This window comes from Cariama cristata, unplaced genomic scaffold (genome assembly GCF_000690535.1).
Source record: "Cariama cristata isolate BGI_N322 unplaced genomic scaffold, ASM69053v1 scaffold10833, whole genome shotgun sequence".
Taxonomy (NCBI): domain Eukaryota; kingdom Metazoa; phylum Chordata; class Aves; order Cariamiformes; family Cariamidae; genus Cariama; species Cariama cristata.
The window spans coordinates 1-8,095 of NW_009606653.1; positions in this window are offsets into that span (position 1 = coordinate 1).

Consider the following 8,095-nt stretch of genomic DNA (forward strand, 5'->3'; position numbering starts at 1 on the left):
TTTTTTCCAGCAGCCAGGCAGAGAGCTTCAGTAAAATGTCTGGTCTGGGGAGGACATGGGGCACCCCAGACCCCAGCCCACCCCACCCCGCATGTTTCGGTGGTCGTCCCAGCACTGAGGAGCGATTTGGGAGGTCACGCTATGGATGGGGTTGGTGCAGGTTTATGGACCAACCTCTGCTCCGACCCATGGGAGAAGAGTCCTTTTCCCTAGGAAACCTTTATCTTTTAAGAACATATGCTTTCTTAGACCAGAGAAATAGTCTATAACCTTGGTAGCTCCTCAGGATCGTGTTCCTGGCTCTGCAGGAGTGGGCTGTAAGGGCTTTGAGAGTGGTCAGCGCCGGACGGGAGGTGCTGGAGTCCTTCAGACCAGGAGCTCACGGGTGGAGGAGTTTGTTGTGGGGTGGGTGCGACGTGCAACTCCTAGGATTGATTGAGTCATTCCAGAATTAACTCTAAAGTTTTAATTAAATGTGAAGGTGTTTCCCAGCCTACTCATGCTGAAACCTTTCACCTACCTCCCGCTGCTGAAGAAGGAGCCGGCGAGGGTTGTGCCTGTCGTGGAGACTGCAGGGTGTGTGATTGGGGTGAACCCCTGGGCTATGCGGGGCTGCTTCATCCCCGTAGACCAGCTACAGCCTCCTAGCAAGAGGGAGTGCTTCGCAGGCTGAAATGCTCGTTGTGAAGAGCACAGCCGTGCGCTGATCCTCCTTGACAGAGGTTGTACCTTCTAAGACGGGGTATTTGGATAGTCTGTGCCTTAACCTCGGGGAATTCTGTGACAAAACTGATTTGTGATGGAGAGCGCCATTATATTAGAATTAAACTGTGTATTGGGGTGTCTGAGGTGGCTTTGTGCTGCAGAAGAAGATTCTCAGGTCCTCTGAGTCCCATATCTCTGGAATCACGGTAGGGAGCCAGCTATGGGTCCCCTTGCTTGGGCTGGGCCGCTCTGCGTGGTCCAGAGGGAGACAATACCGATGAGGTATATGACCCCAGCCTTGTCTCAAATAAATGCCTGACCGTTGTTCTGCAAAACTCTTCTGAATAAGCTTCCATTTCTGTAGATTTACCATAGCAAAGTGCTTTTTAAATCTCTCTTATCTCACTTCGTGTATGTCCTGGTGTAGTACTTCGGTTGTTTGGTTCCTCTTGTTGTATTGAGTTATCATGTCAAAATATCCCACCTTTTTGCCGCTTCTTCCTCTTGCCATCAGATTTCGCAGTGCCTGTGTGTCCCGTGGCGATTGAATTAAAGCAACCTGCTGAATCCGAGCCAAACCTTTCCTCCCCGTTGGTCAGTACAGGGTGTCTTCTCTAGCTGCTGGAGGTTTAAGAAGTAATTTTTCTTAGCTCGACTTTGGAGGTGGCTTTGAATCAGTTAGCCACCTTCAACGCTGCTGACGCAAAACGTGCTCTTCCCTGACCTTGCTCGGAACGCTTTCCGCATGCGTTGGTGAAGCTGTAAATCCAGTGCGATGCAGAAGGAGTCTGCCAAGTGAGTTTTCTAGCAGGGACGGTGTTTGAATACTTCTTACCCAAAATGAAGGTAGGAAAAGCACGGAGAAGCATTTGAAGTCTATAGCTGAAAGAAACTGTAGTGGGTCCTGATGCATGTCACACCACTGAAGTGAGTTTGTTGCCCCTTTTTTTCCCTCGTAGTACTTTTAGGCTGTCACATCTATAAAGGAAAAAAAGCTACCAAACACTGCTTTGGGCCCGAAGTTGGATTCCCGCTGATGTGACCAGTGTTCAGGCTCGCGGCTGAAACGGGAGCGAGCAGCATTGTCGGAGCACGCTTCAGGTTTTCAGTGGCCTCTTTACCCCGATATCAGCGTTGGGGTCAATGGCTGTAAATGATTCTCCCAGCCCACAGAAATGTTTGCTGTACAAACAGGCCTGAAATTGTTAGGAATTGTCGGTACTCTCGTTTGTTTGTTTTAATTATTCCCCTCGTAAAGCCAGGCGAGCGTTCATTCATTAAATAGGAGGGGCAGAATTTGTTCTCCTTTCCCAGAAACCGTCTTGCTGCCGTTCATGCCGCTCTGTGGGAGACGGTGCTGCCTCAGCAGCGTACGGCAGCTGGGTTTAGATGCGATTAAAAGCAAGAAGCGTTGATTTGATTGACACTGTTGGAGCTCCAATTATTCAAACTCAGCTTAGGGAAATCTGTCACTGCTGCTCGTGATTGCCCATGTGAAAACGAAGTTTCACAGGGCGGTAAGTGAGCTGCGTGTTTTTCCTGCGGCTTAGGAAGTTCATCGAGAGCCAAAGCTCCTTTCCTGCGCGGATGGTCGAGCCTACAGATATGAAAAGTCCTTTTCTATTCCTGTCTCTTAAATAGCTGCAGGTCAGAGGCTCCTCTTAAAGATGTTCCATCACAGGCATCTGTCCTTTCAGTCTCCCTTTGGTGACTCTCCGAAGTGTTTACTTAAACAATAATTTGAGGATGGTTTGGTAGAAACACATGTGAATAAGCTGAAGGGAGGAGGGAAGTGAGGAGGCACACCTTATTCTGTGGTTAGTTCATTTTCCTCTGGTGAAAGTAGGATTTTTGCTTACTAAAGCCAAATTTCTGCTACTGCTCGGTTCTCTCAGGATCACTAGGTTGTCTCTCAGCGTGGCCTTGTCTGGCTTAAAAAAAAAAACCAAAAACCAACCAAAACCCAACAAAACAACTGTTTGCCAGTTTAACCTGACCAGAGAATATGGAAAATCTTCCAGGTGAGACCGGTGCTTCTCTCCTTATCCAGTGTTGGTGGTGTTGGCAAAGCTGCTGGTGCTTGGGTTTGTGATGGGGAAATGCCAAGCCTGCAGCGATCGATTGTCAAGCGTGCAGAAAGGAAGTTTCTTTGCTTTTTTTTTTTTTTTTGAGTTTAGCGGGTTTTGAGGCTACAGATATGGACATGTCAAGCAGTTTGAAGACTGGTAGACTTGTTTCAAATTTAGTTTTCAGTTTGAGGTGTGATGGTAGCCTCTGAAATCAGGGCGTCCAGCAAAACCAGCGGAGAAGCAGCCCTTCTCCGTGCACCTCTCCATGCCCCACATCTAGGGCCGAACCGGGGTTTCCAGTGGTGAAGAGAAGTTTGAGTTGTCCGGATTTCTCAGGCTTGAAACGGGCTGTGAGTGGCAAAGCCTATATACGTGCTAGAGGTAGGTTCAAATTTGGTGTGCTTAGCGTCTCCAGCCGTGGAGCAGAACCTGCTGTAAGCGAAGTCTCTTCTGGGTGCCACCTACTATGGGTCAGATCTTATCGCGGTTACTGACAGCTGGGGGTTTCAGATGAATTCACTGAGGTTTGATTTCTGTGTCCACCTCTTTTTGCCCAGAAGCTGGATATAAAGCGTTTTCTTTCAGGCTGTCTTCACGTTAGGAGGCTTTGGCGTTGTTTTCTGGCTGCCTTATTTGCAGTAGTTCCTGTCCAGGCGCTACTCCACTTCTCCCCGGACCTCGCTCTTCCCAGGAGCCTTTCACCCGTAGCATCACCTTTTGCCTAAACGTGAGTTAGGAGTCCTCAGTTATTTCTGCTATCAGCACTGCCATGGATTTTACCTTTATTGATAGAAACCAGTTAGCTTCTTACTAAGCTCACTGGATGAGAAAAGCTCCCCGTTAAAGATTTGAGCCCTCGTTACTTTGGTTTTCTGTACACAATAGCATGGCAGAACCTTTCCCACTTATTTTACAGTGGATTTGCAGTCTTTTTTTTCTCTGTGTACGTGTTCTCAAGGCATTTTAGAGCTCACAAACACTGCAAAAGCACGAAGAATTTCAGTTCATTGACGAGTGCAGGTATTTGAGGCTGTTAGTCCCTGATTTGGAGTCCCTGATCTGCTTTTTAATTGCAGAAAAGAAGCTACTTGGGATTTGTGTTCTTTCTGGGCGTTGTTTGGGGGTTTTTGGGTTGTTTTTTTTTTTTTGGAGGACAAATATCCTCTCGAGGTGAAAGCTGCTTGGGCAGCTCTGTTTTCTGGAGTTTGCGTCCCTGCTTTAGGCCAAGGTACGAGTGCTCTCTGGGGACGCAGCAGCAGTTGCTGGAAGCCTGTGGGCTGCACCGCCCCATAAAACAGGGAAGCAATACTCGTCCTATTTCTTCATTAACAAATTTGGGGTTTTTATAGCTCTTGCTTGCTGTGGTTGGAGCCAGAGGAGAACTGAGTGCCGGGCTGGCACCTCCAGCAATCTTGGCTAAACCTCTGTCGTAAGAGAGGTGGTTTGTGCCTTTCAGGATCCTCAAAGAGCAAAGTTAACGTGAGCTCCTCTTATTGTTGCTGCTCCTCATTCGGTTTTGAATCGCTCGAATGCCATATTTCCATGACTAACTCCATGACTAATTAGAAAAGTCTCTTTAAAAAAAAAAAAAAAATCATGCAAGCCTGGCAAGTTAAAATACTTCCAAGCTGTGGAGAGGTTCTGTTACTTGTCTCACGTACAATCCGAATCGGACTGACGGGTGATAGTGCTGTTGGCTTTTCTCCCCTTCTAATCACGGTTTTTTCCAAAGCAGACTGTTAACTTGAAACCCTCCAAACTCGAGCAGATGCACCCGAGAAAGGAGCTGCTGCTGCCGCCAAGCTTAGGCAGAGGTGGAGGAGCCTGCCCTTGTCCCGCCGTGGCAGATAAGTGGAATTCCAGACAGCTTAGCCTGCGTGAGTAATTTCAGCAGGGTCCTCGAAAACCCTGTGCCTGGCTGCTCTGCAGATGTTTGAGCGTGTTTGTGAGATCCTTGAGGAAAATGAGCTCAGTAGGAGAGAGAATATCTTTTTATTTGAGGAGCTGGGAGATTTAAAGAAAACGGATAATCTGTTATGCACGTGAGACCTTTAGGTTAAGGATCTTATTTATATCTTGTCATACAGCAGTAACGAGCTACTTTGGATTACAGCTGGACTTGTTTTTTCACCTGAGGTCTCAGCTAGCATCGATGTTGTTCCCCTTATGTAAAAGCCAAGTATTTTTAGTGCTTCACGAAGAAATTAAACCTGAAGCGTTAGCAGAAACCACACATTTCTGCACTAAGCGTTTTACTCAGTTTCTCTGAGCACGGCAAAAAGGCTTTGCTGTCTGACTTCCAAACCCACTTGCACTTGTTTTTCTTTGCTTTCCTTAAAGCAAAAGTTGTCCTAGGGTTTCAGGTGGGCTTCGGTGACCTGGGTATTTAACCTGGTGTCTGGCAGGGACTTCTTGCCCAGTTAGGAGCAGGGTGCTGTGGGATGAGTTAAGGGCAGAGGCTGGGCGTTCTCGGTTTTGCCGTTGGGGTTGTCAGAGTATAGGAGAGTTTTGGGGTTATAGTTGTGAAGAGGTTGGGAGAACTGGACTGCGTGTGGCTTCAGGGGCCCTCAACTGTTGAATTACCTTCAAATTTGGTTTTTGCCAGTCCTTGGGGAGCGTGAGGAGGTCAGGGCTGGAGGCAATTCCCTCGAGATGCTTCCTTTTCCCGGTCCCTGTGGGAAATGGAGGGACTGGGGTCCATTAAAGCAGTTGGGCTCATCTTGAGTTGGAAGTGAGTTATCCGGGAACGTGTGTTTGTTGTACATGCAAAAGGGATGTCTTTTCTGGTTCAGAGCGATTAGTTACCGTTGTGTCAGCAGGACTCTAATCGGTCTAGACCAGAAGGATGTCTGACTTAATGGCATCAGTCTCTTGGTTTTGCACATGCCACGTTTGATCTAAACTCTTTCACATCTCATTCAGCTACTGTTTGGGTGGGAAGGAAGGATATTTATTTCAATGCCTGAATTTTGATAAAAGGTCTCTTAAACTTTACTGTTCCATGATCTTCTGCCTAGCAGAACTTTGCTGCGATGGTTCAGACACTAGCTTAATTTCTGCTACGGCCTCTCTGTGACTTGAATGCCAGTGTCGTGTCAGGGAAGATGTATTTTTTTGAGATCTTTGCAGCAGAGAACTCGAGAGACTTCTCAGCTATGCAGGGTAATGATGTCATGAAAACAGTAGATGCCTTTATCACACCTACACCATTTTTTCTATGGAGAAGGCTTCGTTGTACCCTGGAACTTGTTAACATTCTGTGGCCGTGGGAGTGTAAAGCAGAGCATGGCTTTTATTATCCCGTTACAAAACATGTTGAAAGGGAATTCTGTGATGTTTGTGGTCAGAAAGGATGCTTTGCAAGCAGTGTTTCTGTTCTTGTTTCTGATAAACCGTATCTTTTGTCTTAAAAGAAAGGCACCTAAGATTGTGTATTGTAAAATAGCACATCATTGCATAAAGGTGGAAATCTTCTGAAAGGTAAGGTGTCTTGCTCAGGCTATGGAAGGGTTGACGGTCCTGCCTGAAGGACTTACCCTCTTCCCAGTGAGCTTGCTGATGTGGAGTTCCTGGGGTATTTCTCTTTTTGGTGCTTGTATAAATGGCAAATTCTGGCTTAGCGATGCGGATGTGATGAAGTTTGTGCCTGGGTGCAATCTTGAACTCCAGGCTCAAAAAGCGAAAGATAAATGCACTGATTTGTGTTTAACTCAACAGGAGCGCCGGATTTCTCGAACATCGCAGGTATTGACACAAAGAAGTCTGTTCTTGCAAACGAGGGCTTCCACCTTCACCTGAAAGCTGAAATCCCCAGCTGAGACTGGTTTAGACACACGTCCCATGATGAGGCAGAGCAAGGGAGACCAAATACCGAGTGCCATCCCGGCTTACAGAGGTTTCTCGGCAGTTTGCCCCACGACACTAGGCAGGCAATAAAATCCTGCTGCCGCTGTCAGGGACGCCAACTCTCTGGGTCAGTGGCATCCTGCCCTTTGAACACCTCAGTCCTGGGCTGTACGCAGCAGTATATAAATAGAAAATAAAAAGGAAGATCATTCATTTGAAACCACTCTTGGATATGGATGGAAAGGATGGTCAGTTCCAAATGCTGCGTGGCCGAGTATGAGCTGCTCTGGAAAATCAAAACAGGACCTGAGCAGACTGTGCCTGCCAGCCGCACTTAGTGAGGATCAAAATGGGGTTTTTCTCAACCAGACAAAGCATTTCCTTTTTTTTTATTTCTTTTTTTTTTAATGTTGTTCTGGTACTTCTGGAATTTGTGGGCAGGGCTGTGATGGATTTTGAGCAAAGGGAAACCCGTCAGTGGTAGGGTGGAATGATATCAAGAAGAGCATAAGCTCTTTTTCTCTTTCTTGTTAGATTTATGTGAGCGTAGCATGACTCCATCAGGTGTAGGAAAGCATATTTATTTGGTCAGAAGAAGGGGAGATCATTTGGCTCTGGAGATAGGCAGCAGTTTTTGAATCGGAAGACGCAAGGATGAACTGAGAGGACATGATGGGTGCTCATCCTCAGAACTATTTTTCATCTTCTACAGGAAAAACAAGTATTGTCCTTCACCTGCAGCAAGACATTTAGTTCTTCCTTCAGGACTTGCCATTAAGTGCTGATGGTATGAACATAATGATAGCTTCTAGACCAGAGATCCCAATTTATAAATCTCCCTGAGGGCCTTCTATCATTACAGGAGCAAGTTTAAAAAAAAAAACCAAAACAATTGCAGGTTTTGTCTTGTCTGGTACCAAGAACTAGTTTCCGTTCAGCTGGTGCTGACTGCAGCGTGGATCAGCTCTTTGCTGATGCAGCTCCGTGGATCTGGCTGCTGACAGGGGCCAGTCCCAGTCCTCCCCCTTCCCCTGCCACGACTGCAGAAAATTATTCCCTTTTTTTGTACAGCTTATTTCTGTTTTATTTCCCTGAACGACAGGGTCAGGCAAGGACTAGCACCAGTGCAAGGGAAGCAGTTCTGAACTCCGTGGCTTCATCAGTGCCGTCCAGCTGTACCCCACGCATTGGTGGGGACCGAGCTGGGGCAGGAGGTTGAGCCCTGCTTGGGGAGCTGAGGTTTGTCCCTGCAGGTAACCAAAACGAGCTCTGGTTAGTTCAAACCATGCCTTGCCTCTGCGGGGTCGTTCCCAGTGCAATTAATCTGTTAAATGGGGCATTCCCCACGATGAAACTCCTTTCCTTAAGGAAGGGGGAGTACCCCACCAGGGGAACAATCCTGTCCCTTTGAGCTGCTGAGCGGCTCAGAGCCAGAAGGGTGGTGTTACCCAGACACAAGGTGTTTCATCCCTGTG